The 16,540-nt window shown below is 37.7% G+C and overlaps 1 long non-coding RNA gene across 1 annotated transcript; it reads left to right on the top strand.

Moving 5' to 3' along the window:
- Positions 1 to 6,950: 6,950 nt before the first annotated feature.
- On the top strand, positions 6,951 to 16,208 carry LOC147566268 (uncharacterized). The gene is made up of 4 exons (XR_015230411.1): positions 6,951 to 7,574; positions 8,556 to 8,631; positions 8,735 to 8,819; positions 15,946 to 16,208. It is a non-coding gene; the product is annotated as an uncharacterized LOC147566268 (long non-coding RNA).
- The last annotated feature ends 332 nt before the right edge of the window (positions 16,209 to 16,540 follow it).

Raw genomic sequence — 16,540 nt, 5'->3', positions numbered from 1 at the left:
AATGGAGGTCTTGCATTTACAATTTTAAGAAATTATAGTTAACTGTAAAGTGATATCAAGAAGTCGGAACATCTCCAGTACAAAATTGTAGCCTCAGTTGTGACGTTAGCAGTTACAAGTAATGTCTCTGTTTCTGACACTTACTAACAGCATATACCTATAGTCCAGATTTCGGACTCTCTCCGGAGAGATGTGGAACTATCACAATCTCTAAAACTTGTCGACGAGCCGTCATCGGCTCTGATACAATTTGTGACGTCCCAAGCCTCAGTAGTTACTAATATTGTCCCCGTTTTAGACACCTAGACCCACCTTCGCTGATAAGTTTTTTTAATGGCTAAGCAAGCCCACTCAAAAGACCTTCAGTGCGCAGTGACATCATGGAACCCTACATACACGACTTTATCCTCCGACGTGTGAGGTTCCATTCCACATTGGGACACCTCGACGTTGGCGAACACATGAGTTGCCCTACCATCAGAGTAAGAAGCAACACCTTGGTGGTGGGGCTTTGTTCCAAATATGGAAGCCACTACACTTGCTAAGCTTGAGCATACATCTATAGCAAAGGCTCCGGAAACTCTTGTGAGCGATGTGGGATTATCACAATCTCATATTGTCAGCAACGAGTTGTTCTTAACTCTGACTAGGTTTCCGCCGCGTCCTACGAACGCGACAGATCCCTCTTGGCTAAAGCCGTAACATTAAATATAATCGTAGGGATATTCTAACTTATTTAGTGGAGAGATCCTAACCGACTAATTTAGTGGGAAGATTTGTTGGAGAAACCGTGAGAGAGAAAAGTAGGATGAGAAGAAAATGGGGCAGTAGTTATTTTAGGGATATCCTAACCGTATTTAAAAAGATTTAATTAATGACACTATTACCCTTTCCTCTTGAGTCTCTTTACATAAAGAGTGATTTATACCAGCCGTCGAATGTGATCTCTATCAAGCTCCCAACAAAATGGACGGCCAGACTTATCCAAATTAACCGACTGACCTGTTTTTATATATTAGATAATATTTGTGATGGTCCATGAGAGTGTATTGGTCAAGATGCCCTAAAGAGGGGCAACAGTAACTATTATATAGAAAAGTGTTACAATGTAAAAGGGCCAAAATACCCTTAATAAAGACTAAAAAATACAATTGTAATATGGATAATGCTACTCAGACTCCCAAAGTACAGAAGAAGTCAAGAAAATGGGGCAGTAGTTACTTTTGGGATATCCTAACCGTATTTAAAAAGATTTAATTAATGACACTATTACCCTTTCCTCTTGAGTCTATTTACATAAAAAGTGATTTATACCAGGTGTCGGATGCGATCTCTATCAAGCTCCCAACAAAATGGACGGCCAGACTTATCCAAATTAACCGACTGACCTGTTTTTACATATTAGATAACATTTGTGATGGTCCATGAGAGTGTATTGATCAAGATGCCCTAAAGAGGGGCAACATATTCTATTATATAGAAAAGTGTTACAATGTAAAAGGGCCAGAATACCCTTAATAAAGACTAAAAAATACAATTGTAATATGGACAATGCTACTCAGACTCCCAAAGTACAGAAGAAGTCAAGAAAGTAGGCACTAGAAGTCACCAAATTTGTAAATCACTTTTACTTTGGGTGAAATGACATAAAACCCAGACTCCAAATTGCCTACTTTTTTGACTTATTCTGTACTTTGGGAGTCTGAGTAGCATTACCCTTGTAATATATACACTTATATCCCCCCTCAAGCCGAATGTCGGTTCTCGAGAGAAGGCTTGTTCTTTAACATCAAAAATTTAGTCGTTGATAGACCTTTTGTGAAGATATCAGTAACATTGTCTTCTCCATTTATATAGTGAACTTGCAGTTGGCCATTGTTAACTCGTTGATGAACAAAGTGAAAGTCGATAGCTGCATGTTTTGTTCGTGAATGGAGGACAGGGTTCACAACAAGATAGGTAGCACTTACATTATCACAGAAGATGACCCGAGGCACCTCTAAAGAAAAACCAAGCTCATTTAAAAGATTTTTATCCATGTGACATCAACAGTAGTGTGGCCCATGACCCGAAAGCCTCAGTGGAGGACCGAGAGGTTGTGGGCTGAGTCTTGGAGGTCCAACTAAAAATGTTAGGACCCAACATAACACATAAGCCTGACGTGGATCTCCTATCAACAGGAGACCCAACCCAATCAGCATGTGGGTAAGCTCTCAGGCAAAACGAAGAAGACCGTTGAAGAGTAAGATCATCGGAGATTGTAACTTTCAAATATGGAAGAATTCTCTTCACGGTCGTAAGATGAACAGAGGTGGGAGCTCTCATAAACTTGGACACTTGATTTACTACATAAGTGATATCTGGTCGAGTGAGATTGAGATATTGTAAAGCTCCAACCAAACTCCTACATGATTGTGGATCTAAAATCAATTCTCCATCTTTAGAGGATAATTTTGCCCCTGATTTTGCTGGTGTTGGTGTTGGTTTCGAATCTATCAATCCAAATCGAACTAGAAGATCATGTATCTATTTCTTCTGAGTAATAGTAATCGAATCAGAAGTCTGGTTGACCTCCATGCCTAGAAAATATGTAAGATTGCCCAAATCAGTAAGCATAAATTGTTGGTGAAGATGAGAGATGAGTTTACTAACCTCTGAATTGGAGAACCCTGTGACTAAATTGTCTTCAACATATAAGAGGATAACAAGGAAACTATTAGATGTCCTTCCAAAATACATCGAAGGATCAGAATAGATTGTTGAAAACCCATTTGAATTAAAGAAGAGGTGAATTTATGATGCCAGACCCTAAGAGCTTGTTTAAGGCCATAGATTGCCTTCTTTAACTTACACACGTGAGAAGGATAATCTGGATGTTGAAAACCTTTTGGCTGATTCATAAAGACCTCCTTATTCGAATCCCCATTGAGAAACACATTTTTGACGTCGAGTTATCTCACCGACCAGTCATTCCTCACAGCAAGGGGTAAGAACACTTCGTATTGTTGTCGGCCGAACCACCGGACTAAACATCTGAATCTAATGGATCCCTTGTTGTTGATGAAACCCCCGAGCTACCAATCTTGCTTTAAATCATTCAACTGTTCCACCAAATCTTTGCTTTACTTTATAAATCCATTTGTTATCAATAACATTCATGTTTGGTTGATGAGGAACTGGATCCCGTGTTCTGTTGTGATGAGGAACAAAGATCTCCTCTTTCATTGCTTGATTCTAGTGGGCATATTTGGAAGCTTCATGGTAAGTGGTGGGTTCAAAGAAATTAGGGTTTTCGAGTTATGATAGAAGTGGTAACCCATGCGAGTAGGTGAACAAGACTTTTGGCCTACGTGTACCATCACGGCTCTTTGTGACCATCGGATGTCTTGACTGGATTCCCATCTGAGACGAAGGGACAGTATTAGTGGGTAACAAAGACTCAGTCTCTTTATTCGCAGTAGACATTCCCTCTGTTTGGTCGTCAAGAAGCCGTCGAGACGTGGCAGGAGAAGGGACATATGTTGTCGGAGAAGGTGGACGAGTAACAACTGTGGGAGATGAGAGATTGGAATAGACAGTTGAAGGAGATCGGGCCACTATAGATGGATCGGCAATTCGCAAAAACTGGACAGGTGAAGGGTGAGAGTTATGTGGTGGGACAGGGACGTTTAAAGAAGGGTTGAAATTAACCCTTCGTTCTGTAGAAAAGGTTTAAATAGGAGGAAGGACATTCCATGGGAGAGAAACACCAGGAGATATTAATGGTGGATTCAAGTGGAGAGACGAAGAATGCAAACGATTTCAAAAGAGAAAAACATCCTCATCAAAGAGAACATTATGAGAGACAAAAATCTGAGTCGAGTTTTTTTCGAGACACCGGTAGAATTTGTGATCTGAACTGTAACCGATGAAGATACATGGTTTGGTTTTAGGTTGAAGTTTTGAAGTATTATAAGGAATCAATAGTGGATAACACCTATACCCAAAAGTTCGAAGATCAGAGTAGTGTGGGGACCATAAGTACAACTTATGAAATGGGGAGGAACCTCGAAGAATTGGTGTGGATAACCGATTGAGGGTGTAAACAACAATACAGAAGGTATCTGACCAAAAGATAGTGGGAGTAGAGGACAGAAAAAGGAGTGCAAGAGATGTTTCAACCACATGCCGTATCTTTCTCCTAGCAACACCGTGCGGTGTGTTAGGGCATGATCAGCGATGACCAATGCTAGAATCAACAAAAAATTGGGAAAGTTGATGACTAACAAACTCCCCTCCTCCATCTGATTGAAATTTTTTAATTTTGTTTTGAAATTGATTTTCAACTAAAACTTTAAACTGTTTTATGACTATAGTTGCCTCTAATTTTTGTTGTAGGAAGTAAATCCATGTGTATCGAGTAAATTCATTGATCAACAAAAGAACCTATTTTTAGCCACATGAAGAAATTACAGGGGCTGTCCCATAGGTCAGCATGTATAATGTCCAAACAAGAAGTGGAATAATTAGTAACAGGAGCAAAATGAAGAGTATGATGCTTAGCTGAAACACAATTTTCGCATAAATTGTTTTTGATTACATATGTAGTTATGGTAATTTAAACTTTGACATAATATATTTAAAACTTCAAAAATGTGGATGGGCAAGTCTCTTGTGCCAGATTTCAGGGATGGTACGAGATCCTTTGGACGCCACTTCGGTGAATAGGGTTGAGGTAGTTTCAGAAGCAGGGACAGGAAAAAGACGAAAGAGACCATCAGAGATCGTTCCGGCGAGCAGGGTCTTCCCCGTGAGAATTTCCTTAACAAAGAAACCAGATTGATGGAAGAGAATAAAACAATCAACATCTCGAAGGAGTTGAGAGATGGAGATAAGATTTTTCTTAAAATCAGGAACATAGAGGACATTTTTAAGAAGAAATTTATGAAAAGGGAGAAGAACATTACCAGTACCAGCTACGGTAGAAGTCCGACCATTTCCCACCATTACTTGATCAAGAACAACAGTATCAGCGTGGAGCATGAGTAAAGTTATCAAGACCAAGAACAACAAAAGATTGAGCCAATTCAGAGGAACAAGTGATTTGAAAACATTGACGAGTAGTGTGACCATTTCGGCCACAATACTGACAAGTAACTTGCTGTTTATCTGGAGGAGGTCCAAGAACAGAGGAGAAACAACGATGATCTGCACCTCTCCCCCTATTTCTGTAAGATCCTCTTCCACCCCTCTATTGTAAGAACGCCTCCTGTTGGGTCGATATTGAGTGAAAGGAGGTCGTGAAGGAGTAGGTGATTGAGTGAGCAGACCATTAGGTGGAGGAGTTTGAGTTTGAAGTAACTCAATACGAAACTCCTGTGTGAGAAAGAGAGGGTAGAGCTCATCATAGGAAGGTGGGGTTAATCGAGTGGTGATAGAAGCAACAAATGACTCAAATTCAGACCCTAGACCAGATAGAACAATGAGAACAAGTTCTTGATCAGAAACAGAGTGACCAACAGAAGCTAAGGAATCAAATAAATTTTTAATGCGAAGAAGATAATCTGAGATGCTTTGGGAACCCTTTTTGCAGGTTTGAAGCTGATTTAATATTCATTAATCTTGCTGACTTAACAGAGGAGAAAGAGCCTCCCAGACAGCCTGAGAGGTTGTTAAACCAAGAACTTGAGATAAAACTAGTTCGGTTAGAGTGGCATTGATCCATGACAACAACATTTGGTCAATACGATACCAGTAGAAGAAATCTGGAGGAGTGGGTAAATAAGAAGAGGGATTAGAGAGAAACTCAAGAAGAGTAGAACAAGAAGCATTAACAAATTTGTATAAGTCTTGATTGTGCAAGATATGAAGCATTTGACTACGCCATAGGAGATAGTTTGTTCGATCAAGCTTGATAGAGATGAGACTGGAAATGTTAGTGAGGGAGGGAAAAGAAAATGAAGAGGGTGGGTTTGCAGTAGAGATAACAGTAGAACAAGGTGTATGCCGAGTAGAGTCAGCCATGAAAGAAGAGAATAAGATAAAAAGAATGCACTGAATACAAGGAGAGAAATAACCCTAGGTGGCTCTTGATACCATGAGAGTGTATTGGTCAAGATGCCCTAAAGAGGGGCAACAAATTCTATAATATAGAAAAGTGTTACAATGTGAAATGGCCAAAATACCCTTACTAAAGACTAAAAACTAAATTGTAATATATACACTTATAGCCCATGCGTCCAATATCCCCCTTCTCTATTGTATATTCGGTTGTTTAAGTCCCAATTAAAATCGCCTCCAATTATCGTGTACCTCATGGGAACTTTTTGAAATTCCTGAAGTCCAAAATACAATGAATGAAATGCATAACTTTTCTTTAGTTTTTCTCTGACCCTTTTTGTTATCTTCATGAGTTGTTGGAGGCAATCTTACAATGGAAAACCAAACAAATTTGAAACAAAAAATTTCATAGTGAAAATTTGACACAACAAATAAAATTTGGGTTATAACCCCTTTTTTAGCAGCCTTTCTTGGAGTTAGGAACCGAACAAGCTCCCGAAATGAGACGGTAGCCCTACATTTAAAGCCTCTATTGGGTTTGCTCTCTAAAAGATATTTATAGAGTAGTCAATACTAGGTCGAAAAAACGGCCCGAAAACCTGAAACCCAGCCCTAACCGCCCGGTCTGGCGAGATCCGGCAACCGAAAGGCACCCGACTCGGGCGGATGTGGGAGGGGCTCGGATAAGGCCTCCTACCCGAGTCCCGACCCATTACACCCGCCCGTTTAGAGTCTGCTGTCCGTCCGCCCGATATGACCATTACCCGTCCGCCCATTTAATTAACCCTAAATCCATTAGTCAGATTATATAATCCAATGACTGAGCATCACCAGCCGTTGGATCAAAATACCTTCTCAATAAATCCCCAATCACATCTTTCATTCATTAGAAACCCTACACTGCCTCCACTGCCTCCACTCCTCTACCGCTCCAACTCCACCACTCCACCAGTCCACCAACATTATTCTTTCTTTCTTTGCAAACCGTCAAACCCTAAGGCTTCACTAATCGACCACCACACCTTCTTGGTTTCATTAATCGACCAAGTTAGGATCTGTTTGATTTTCTTATTGATTGTTTTTGTATATCATTCCACTGTTCAACACTCAAAGATGGATCAAAATTGTATATCATTGATAGAAAGATTATATATCAAGTCAAGTCTAGATCCACTGTCTTCCTCAAAATGAGCAAAAGAATAAGCTGAAGAGGATTTTAGGTATCAATCTGATGGTGGATTGGTTTTTCTTTGTGAAGTTTTATTTTTCAAAAGGGTCTTGGAAATTCTTGAGAAAGATGAACATAGATATTGAAGATTAGGGTAGGATGAGTTTTTGAAGATGTTTTCTGATGTGGATTTTGAATCTTTTGGTTCTACTTGTAGAGATGGTAAAGATTCTTACCATGGGTTCACTCCCTTGTTGCAAAAAACTAGAGTTTGATATAACAAACAAGGTCGAAACTTTATTTCCTTTTCAGGACTATTTGATGATGAAGATGATGGGGTTTCAACAAGAAATTAGGGTTTATAAAGGTCCTCATTTTCTTCCCTTTTTTTTGTTTGTTGAGGTTTTTTTTTCTTTTCCTTTACCTTTTTGTAGTCTATATGATGGATGATAGTGTAATTTTTTGTTTCTTTAATTAAGTTTTATTTTTTATTTTTTATTCAAGAAGCCCGCAACCCGTCCTCCCGAGCGAGCTCTCGGGCTGAACCGGGCTGCGAACACTAATATACTCATAATTGTCCGGCCCGAAGTTCCTGATTGGACATTTCAGTTTCGAGCCCGATCCGCCCGTGCCCGAGAAGCAAAAGTCCGAACCCGAATGAACCCACCAGATTCCCACCCCTAGTCGAAACCTTAATGCTATAGTCTGACTCTCTACCCATAATAGACAATCAAGAGTTTCAACATAAAGAGATAAGATTGTTCTCTAACAAGATAATACATCAAGTTAGAAAACGAAGGGTGCCGAGAGGGCAAAAAATGAAAGGGAGGTTTCTCAATAGAGGGTACCTTCCTTGTTATTTATAGTAACTTCTAAAACCTTTTCACAAGGAAACTAACAGTTGTTCAAAGTCAAATAATGTAAGAGCCAGAAGCCCAAAAAAAAACTCATAAGTTGTTAACAGGATAAATCTGGGCGTATTCACTACATGGTTGCAAACCAATTATATGAGCTCTACGAAGCTACGGGCCCGAGCCTACTAGGTATATAGCTTCCATGACACTGTTTATGTGTGAAATGAATAGTGCGCTAGTGATGAATAGAGAGTGATCAATGCAGGATTCATCAAAGCAGTCGACGAAGTTGTTAACATTTTTTATACTCAAACCATCATCAGAACTTTGACGAAGACGCACTATTGATTTTTTTTTAGCATCTTGTTTATCTATAATATCCATTTATAGTAATGCATAAGTATATTGGTTGGAAATAGCTGCTTGCCTGCTTATCTTATTTTGAAGTTCTTGTACAATTTTTTGATTGTATTTGATTGTGATATTGTTTTTAGGGTGGACCAGGTTCCTGCATATGTTTGCCTACTCCGGGATAATGAGGCTCAAGTACGAATATCAGTTGCAGGAAAAGTAACCAAATTTAGCCGAATTTTGAATCCGCAACTTGCGCACATCTTATGGATTTTGTTATTTTAAATTGTGGGATGATTCATAACAACACGTATTTTTACAGGAATTGTACGTCTACAGATTCATCCCAACATGTCCCCTCAGCTTTGTCTTCAGTTATTATGGGAATGGCACCATTCTTGAGAAAGGTTAGTGTTGGTGTTATGACTTATGCATATATATATATATATATGTAAATATATAGTTAATGTAAGGGTAATATAGTCTATATAGAATGTTTCCATTTATCTAGGGTGTTTTCTCTTATAAGAAACTAGTTAGGAATGATGAATGAAAGAGTTCTACTTTTCTCCGTTTCTTCTTTAACTCTAGATCTACAACATGGTATCAGAGCAACACATGAAGTGAATCTACACTTGGTAATCTCAATCTCGTTTTTTTCTCTTTATATCTCTTGTTTAGGGTTTCAAAATCACTGGACCTTCTCTCTCTAGATTTCACTTGTTTTTTGGCAAAATCTGCCTTATTTCATCTCGTTTTTGCTTGGATTTACTAGGATTACACTGGATTTATGATTTGTTAAGGTTTACCCTCGATCTACATACTATTTGCACTTAATTTGGGCTTCAAACTGTTGTTTTTGCTGTTGTTGGACCTGCTATTTCATAAATGAAACTAAGGGTTACTTGAATCTGCTTTACTTGGATTATTTGTTGAACTCAAAGTCATCATATTGTTAGTATACCTTGTTACTTGGTCACTTCATAATGGATGAAAAATCTGGACCGATACTTTATGGATCGATGATTGCCGTAAAACTTAATGGTCACAATTACCTTCAATGGCCAAAGGCTATCAGTGTGTTTCTTAAAGCTCGTAGAAAGTGGTTGCATATTTCATCGACTCCACCAATTGATTCGAAGTAAATAGAGTTGTGGGAAGAAGATGATGCTCAGATTATGACGTGGTTATGGAATAGTTTGGAGAAGGAGATATTTGAAACGGTCAACTACTTGAACTCGACAAAGGAAATTTGAGATAGTCTCAGATAATCGTACTCATCAGATAAAAACATCACTCGTACACATGAACTATTTCAAAGTATCTTCACCATTGAGCAAGGTGAAAGGTCAGTTGGTGAGTATTTTTCCGAACTTAAAGGCTTATTGGAGGAGTTAAATGTTTACTCAATGACATTAAAACTCAAAGACGGCAACGCGAAGAATTTTGAGTCTCCAAATTCTTTTCAGGATTAAGTCCTAACTTAACTCATATTGGGTCACGAATACTGTCAGATAAGGATATATCTACAACTAGTGAGTCATTTGGCCCGTATTCAACGTGTTATTCGTCAAGAGCCCATTGTTAGATCTGACTGTGATGCCTCTGTTGAACAATCTAGTTATGCTCGTGGGAAACAAGGTGATTCTCAACACCTGGATGGACGACAACCCGTGCTCCATCTACAGGTCGTGGTCGAGGGTGGGGCCTCAAACATTGCACTAATTATGGTCGTAAGAATCACACTGTTGATTAGTGTTGGGCATTACAAGGAAATCCAGTATGGGCTAATCATGCTACTTCTGAAAAGGGTAATTTCAAAGTTATTGAGGCTAGTTTGAGTCAGGTAACTCTCTCTAAAGAGGAATACGAGTCTATGATTGAAAAGATGCGTGTGCTTGGTCCCTCTCCATCCTCTTCCGTTGCTGCTCTCTCAGCCTCGGGTAACACTTGTCCTTAGTCTATCTTTTCTACTTCATGGGTAATCGATTCGGGTGTATCTGATCACATGACAAGTAATCCTAGCCTTTTACGAAACCTCAAAAGCAATATAGCTCCTCCATTTGTTACGTTGGTTGACGGCACTAAATCACAAGTTAGTGGTATTGGAGTCGTTTTCTCCTCCTCTAAAATCAACCTCTCTACTGTTCTATATATACCTCATTTTCCTATTAGTCTCTTAACTGTTAGTAAACTTCCCAAACTACTACAATGTTTTGTAACCTTCTATCTTGAATATTATGTTTTTCAAGATCCAAAGACGAAGAAAACGATTGGTGGAGGATTTGAGAAGAATGGTCTCTATTCTTTCCAACCGATTGAGTATACAGCTTTGTAGACCTCTTTTGTTCCCTTTCAATGACATTGCAGATTAGGGCTTCAGCTGACAATTTACGTCATTTTGTTCCTGTTTTACCATCTTTTTCTTCTCTTGATTGTGAAACATGTGAACTTAGTAAACATCAAAAGATCTAGTTACTTTCCTCGACCTAATAGTCATAGACTTCGACCTTTTGAATTCATACATTCTGATGTCTGAGGTCCTAGTAAGACAACTGGCTTTTGTGGGTCTAAATACTTTGTTACCTTTAAAGATGATTATTCTCGAATGACTTTGCTATATATTTTAAGTGATCGTTCTCAATTGTTTACTATTTTTCAACCCTTTTATGTTGAAATAATAAATCAGTTTGATGCTAAAGTGTTAGTCTTTCGTTCTGACAATGCACAAGAATAAAAATCTGGTGTGTCCCAATTCTTAAAATCAAAGGGAATAATTCACCAAACTTCTTGTGTAGCTACACCACAATAAAATGGTCGAGCAGAATGAAAGAATGGTCCTATTATTGCCATTGTTCGTGCTCTTTTACTGCAGATGAATGTCCTAAAAGTTTTACTAGGGAGATGTTGTTATGGATGCAGTTTATCTTTTAAACCGTATGCCTTCTCATGTGTTGCAAGGTAAATCTCCCTTTCAACTTTTATTTTCGAATGATGAGATGTCTTCTATTCCTCCTAAAGTTTTTGGTTCTGTCTGTTTTGTTCATAACATGAGTCTTGGTCGTGATAAACTCGATCGTCATGCATATTATAAATGTATTTTCTTGGGGTATTCTCGTACTCAAAAAGTTTATAGGTGTTATAGTCTTACATTGAGAAAACATTTTGTTAGTGCAGATGTCTTATTTTTTGAGCATGTTCCTTATTTTCAAAAGAGTGTAATTTACAATTACTAGTGAAAATGTAGTGGTTCCCCATCCTGTTTTTGAACATGTTCCACTGCACACTGATCCCCAACCTCCACCACCTTCGAGTATCCCCCCAACCATGACACCCTCGATTGATATTGTGTACACTCGTCGTCCACGACAAGAGATTGTTCCTTCCTGTGAGACCATCAACGTCATCTCACCTCCTTCACCCTTGCCTTCTTCATCTACGGGTCTGCCTCTTTATACTGATCTTGATATGCCCATTGCCCTTCGTAAAGGTAAGCATTCTTGTCCAAAATATCCTAACCCAGATGGATCAGTTAGTGGCGTGAAAGCACGTTTAGTGGCGAAAGGGTTCACTCAAACTTATGACCTTGATTACGATAAAACCTTTTCCCTCGTTGCTAAGCTTAACTCCATCCGAGTTTTTATTTCACTAGCGGTAAATTTACAGTGGTCCCTTCATCAACTTGATGTGAAAAATGTTTTTCTTCATGTAGATCTTATAGAAACTGTATATACGGCGCAACCCCCTGGTTTCGAATCCTCTAATGACTTGGTGTGTCATCTGAAGAAAACTATCTATGGACTCAAACAATCTCCTCGGACATGGTTTCATAAATTTAGTACTATAGTTACTTCTCATGGGATGATCCGAAGCCATGTCCATCACTCCCTTTTATAAGAAAATTTCTCGAGGTATATACCTTACTAGTTTATGTTGATGATGTTGTCGTCACACGGAGTAATGAGGAAGGGATTCAGATTCTGAAGCATCATTTAGCCACTCATTTTTGTACAAAAGACTTGGGTAACCTCAAGTATTTTCTTGGTATCGAAGTTGCTCGCTCGAAGCTTGGGATTAACTTGTCGCAAAGGAAATATATTTTGGATCTCTTGGAGGAAGCAGGTTACTTGGATTGCAAACCCGTTAACTCTCATATGCATCCAAATTCTAAACATTGTCCTGAAGTTGGAGAAATACTTGCAGACCCTGAAATGTATAAAAGTCTTGCTGGGGAACTTATCTATCTGACTATCACGCGATTAGATATAGATTATGCTGTGATTATTGTTAGCCAATTCATGGTTGCCCCTCGTGATCCTCATCTAAAGGCAGTGATTCAGATACTTAAATATCTTAAAGGAGCACCTGGTCGTGGTTTTCTATATCGTCCCAATGAACACTTGAACATTGAAGGATACACAGATGCAAATTGGGCAGAATCTCCATCTGATAGACGCTCCACAACAGGGTATTGTACATTTGTTGGAGGTAACCTAGTTGCTTGGAAGAATAAAAAAGCAATCTGTTGTTGCTCGATGTCATTGAAAGCAATCTGTTGTTGCTATGGCACATACAACATGTGAGCTTGTATGGCTGAGATATTTTCTAGCAGAACTTGACTACTCCTCTTCAAGCATAACTCCTCTTTATTATGATAGCCAAGCTGTTATTCATATCGCAAGTAATCCTGTCTTTCATGAGCGTACTAAACACACAGAAGTAGATTGTCACTTTATTCGATCGGTCCAAACTCCAAACTAAATAGATATGCACCCCATTTGTTTCTTATGCTAATCACCTCGCAAATATGTTCACAAAGGCTCTTCCTAACAGTCAATTAGAAAGTATATGTAACAAGCTTGGTGTTTCGAACATCTGCTCTCCAACTTGAGGGGGGGGGGGGTGTTGGTGTTATGACTTATGTATATATATATATATATATATATATCTGTGTGTGTGTGTGTGTGTGTGTGTAAAATATAGCTAATGTAAGGGGTAATATAGCTATATAGAATGTTTTCATTTATCTTGGGTATTTTCTCTTGTAAGAAACTAGTTAGAACATGATGAATGAGAGAGTTCTACTTTTCTTCACTTCTTCTTTAACTCTAGATCTACGACAGTTAGCATGACATGCACGGTTTAATATAACTGATAAAAAGAAAGAATCCGTTAGAATATGATGATGAGAGAGTATTACTTTTCTTTACTTCTTCTTTAACTCTTGATCTACGACAGTTAGCATGACATGCACGATTTAGTATAATTGATAAAAAGAAGAAACCCGTTGTCATTGGGCTCTTGATGTATATTTTTTTTGTTAGAGAGTATGTGAGAGATGTTAGAGGTATAGTCCCACATAGGTGAAGATAAATTTTTTATCATTTCATATAGCCTATATAAAGGCATCCAAGTGTAATAGCTAGATATTTCAATCAATACTCTTCTTCCTCCTACATTACTTCTATCATGGTATCAAGAGCATTTTTACTCGAACGAGTTCGATCCTTGGGTTTTCGACTAAGCGGCGGTAGCTCCGTCAATGGCTACCGTCCGTCGAAACATCATTTGTTTAGTTTTAAATTTTCTTCTTCTATCCAAATAAACTAAGTTTATTAATTTTTCATTTTCTCTTTCAAGTTCTAGTTCCAATATTTTTTATTCTTTATGTAAGTCTTCAACCATTGACTAATGGCTTTCACCATTAAAGGTTTGAAGGTTTAAAGATCAATTTCTCATTCTTAGATCTATCTATCTCTACTTGGCAGTAGTAGGAGATGAAGATCCAAAGAATAAAAGCAAACAACTATTTTTTGTTCGACATGGTGGTCTTCTCTTCAAAGTTTATGTTCAATAAAGAAAATCCCTTAAATCGAGCAGATCCTTGTTCCTCTACTCTATCATATCTTCTTCATGTTGTCTTAAATAGTTATCTTAATATTGACATATTCATGGAGTTTTTCAAAAACAAAAATGGTTGTTGATAAATCTCTGAAAAGTCAAAGGGTTCTTCAGATTCAAACGTTTGAGCAAAACAGATATTGATCTAGTAATCAACCGAGTAGATGAAATGATTTTTGAACTGTTCCTCTTTACTTCTTGGAGATGTCAAAAACAAAAAAGAAAAAAAAGAAAAAAGAGAAGATGAAGAAGGTTTGTGAGATATGAGATGGTGGTTTAGTTGTTTCTTAATGATTGTCTTTGACGAAGCTCCTTTTCCTGGCGAAATAAAATCAATACATAAGAGCGTGAGAAGAAGGTTAGATGTTCTTCTTGAAGCAGAGAAAGAAGAAGATGAAAATGAAATCAAGGGTTTCAACTTCATTTCTTTAGTATGTGGGTGCCCTTAAGATTTTGGAGGACCATGTTTAAAGTTGTTGGGCTTCTTCCATTGGTGATGCTCTTAAGAATGGTAATCTCTAGAACCTCCTGGGGCTTTCAAAGAAAAAATCATGGAACTGTGATGCCTATAAACAGATGTGATGTGTGTGGTGTTCTTTTTCTTTAATTCCTTTTTTAGCTTTCTCACTCTAACGTCAACATTCTCTATATTTCTCACAAATTTTTCTCCTATTACCCCAAGTGGGCCAAGCTATAAAACTTAGTCTTTCTTTTCCTTCCCATTCTAAATCTTTACTTTCTCACTCTAAATTTCTCACAAATTTTTCTCTTTCAAACTTAAACGGGCCGGGCTATTAAGCTTAATATTTATTTTCTCAAGCCCAAGTGGACCAAGCTATTAAGCTTTTCTGTTTAAATCTTTGCTCTTTCAATTCCAAGTGGCAAGCTATTAAGCTTTTCCCTTTCAGTCCTTTCTATTTCAAACCAAGTGGGCCTAGCTATCAATGCTTATTCTTTATTTTTAAAGTCCAAATGGGCAAAGCTACCACTATTCTACATCATATTTCTCTCAAGCGCCACAACAAACACACACCAAAGCAACACCAACATTAGTAATGAAAGAGATTGAAACATCATCAAGGCAGTATCTAGACAAACTTATGGTCTTCCATACTTGAAAGTACCATTAGTTTGACGTGGGGTATTATGGAAGCCAAATCACCATTGACCCAATGAAGTACAATAGAAGAATAAAAGTTATTTTTACATTTAATTTATTTTGTTTTTTAGATATTATTGTAATGCGTTAGGTAGTTATTGTAGCAAACCATTGTGCTTGCCAATATCTTGATAAGTACATTGGTTTGAGGGGGAGTGTTAGAGAGTATGTGAGAGATGTTAGAGGTATAGTCCCACATAGGTGAAGATAAATTTGTTATCATCTCATATAGCATATATAAAGGCATCCAAGTGTAATAGCTAGATATCTCAATCATTACTCTTCTTCCTCCTACATTACTTCTATCACTTTCATCTTGAAGCATTTTTCTCAATGTGATTTTTGGAAATTTACCTCCCATAGCTTGTACATTTAGTTACGCTTTTAATTTTGCTGTAAATATTTTAGTCTTTCATCATATTGCTTTTGCTCCCTCTGAAGCAGAGTCTAATCGATGTTTGTGGTTAATTCAGGATGCAACAATTGAGCAACTTCTACCTATTTTCCTTTCATTGCTAAAAGATGAATTCCCTATGTCCGGCTTAATATTATTAGCAAGCTTGACCAAGTTAACCAGGTGTGTATTTTGAATTCTAGAAAGCAATACAATAAAATTTTGATTACTCCAGCATGTAGCTGCGGAGTTTTTTTTCATATTGTTTGCTTCTTGGCTCACATAGATTTTTCAAATCTATGTTATTCTTTCTGTCTATTAATGTATTAAGTATTCCTTGTTTCTATGTTATCATAAAACTTGGCTATGTTGAGATAGTTTTTGTTTTAAGAGCAAAAAAGTTTATGTCGTATCTTGATGGCTTTTAGAGATGTATCTTAAACTTTTTTCACGCCCATAAGAAACAAAGAAGCATTGGTTTCAAATTGTTACTTTTGCTTGTTGCTTTTGTAGGAGAAGTTTTAACTATTATGTATTGTCACAATTGTGATTTTTCTTGCTCAGACGCTCAGTTATGTCACCATTATCCTTGTAAAGTTTCAGAATGCTATGAAACTTCATTGCGAGTTTTTAGAAAGAGAAAACAAATTAACCTTCTTGTGCAGTTACAGGAC

This window comes from Eschscholzia californica, unplaced genomic scaffold, assembly GCF_041429995.1.
Source record: "Eschscholzia californica isolate CP2 unplaced genomic scaffold, dmEscCali1.0.p SCAF_1, whole genome shotgun sequence".
Lineage (NCBI taxonomy): Eukaryota > Viridiplantae > Streptophyta > Magnoliopsida > Ranunculales > Papaveraceae > Eschscholzia > Eschscholzia californica.
Note: the sequence above shows the minus strand (reverse complement) of the source record. Positions and strands in the feature narration are given on the sequence as shown.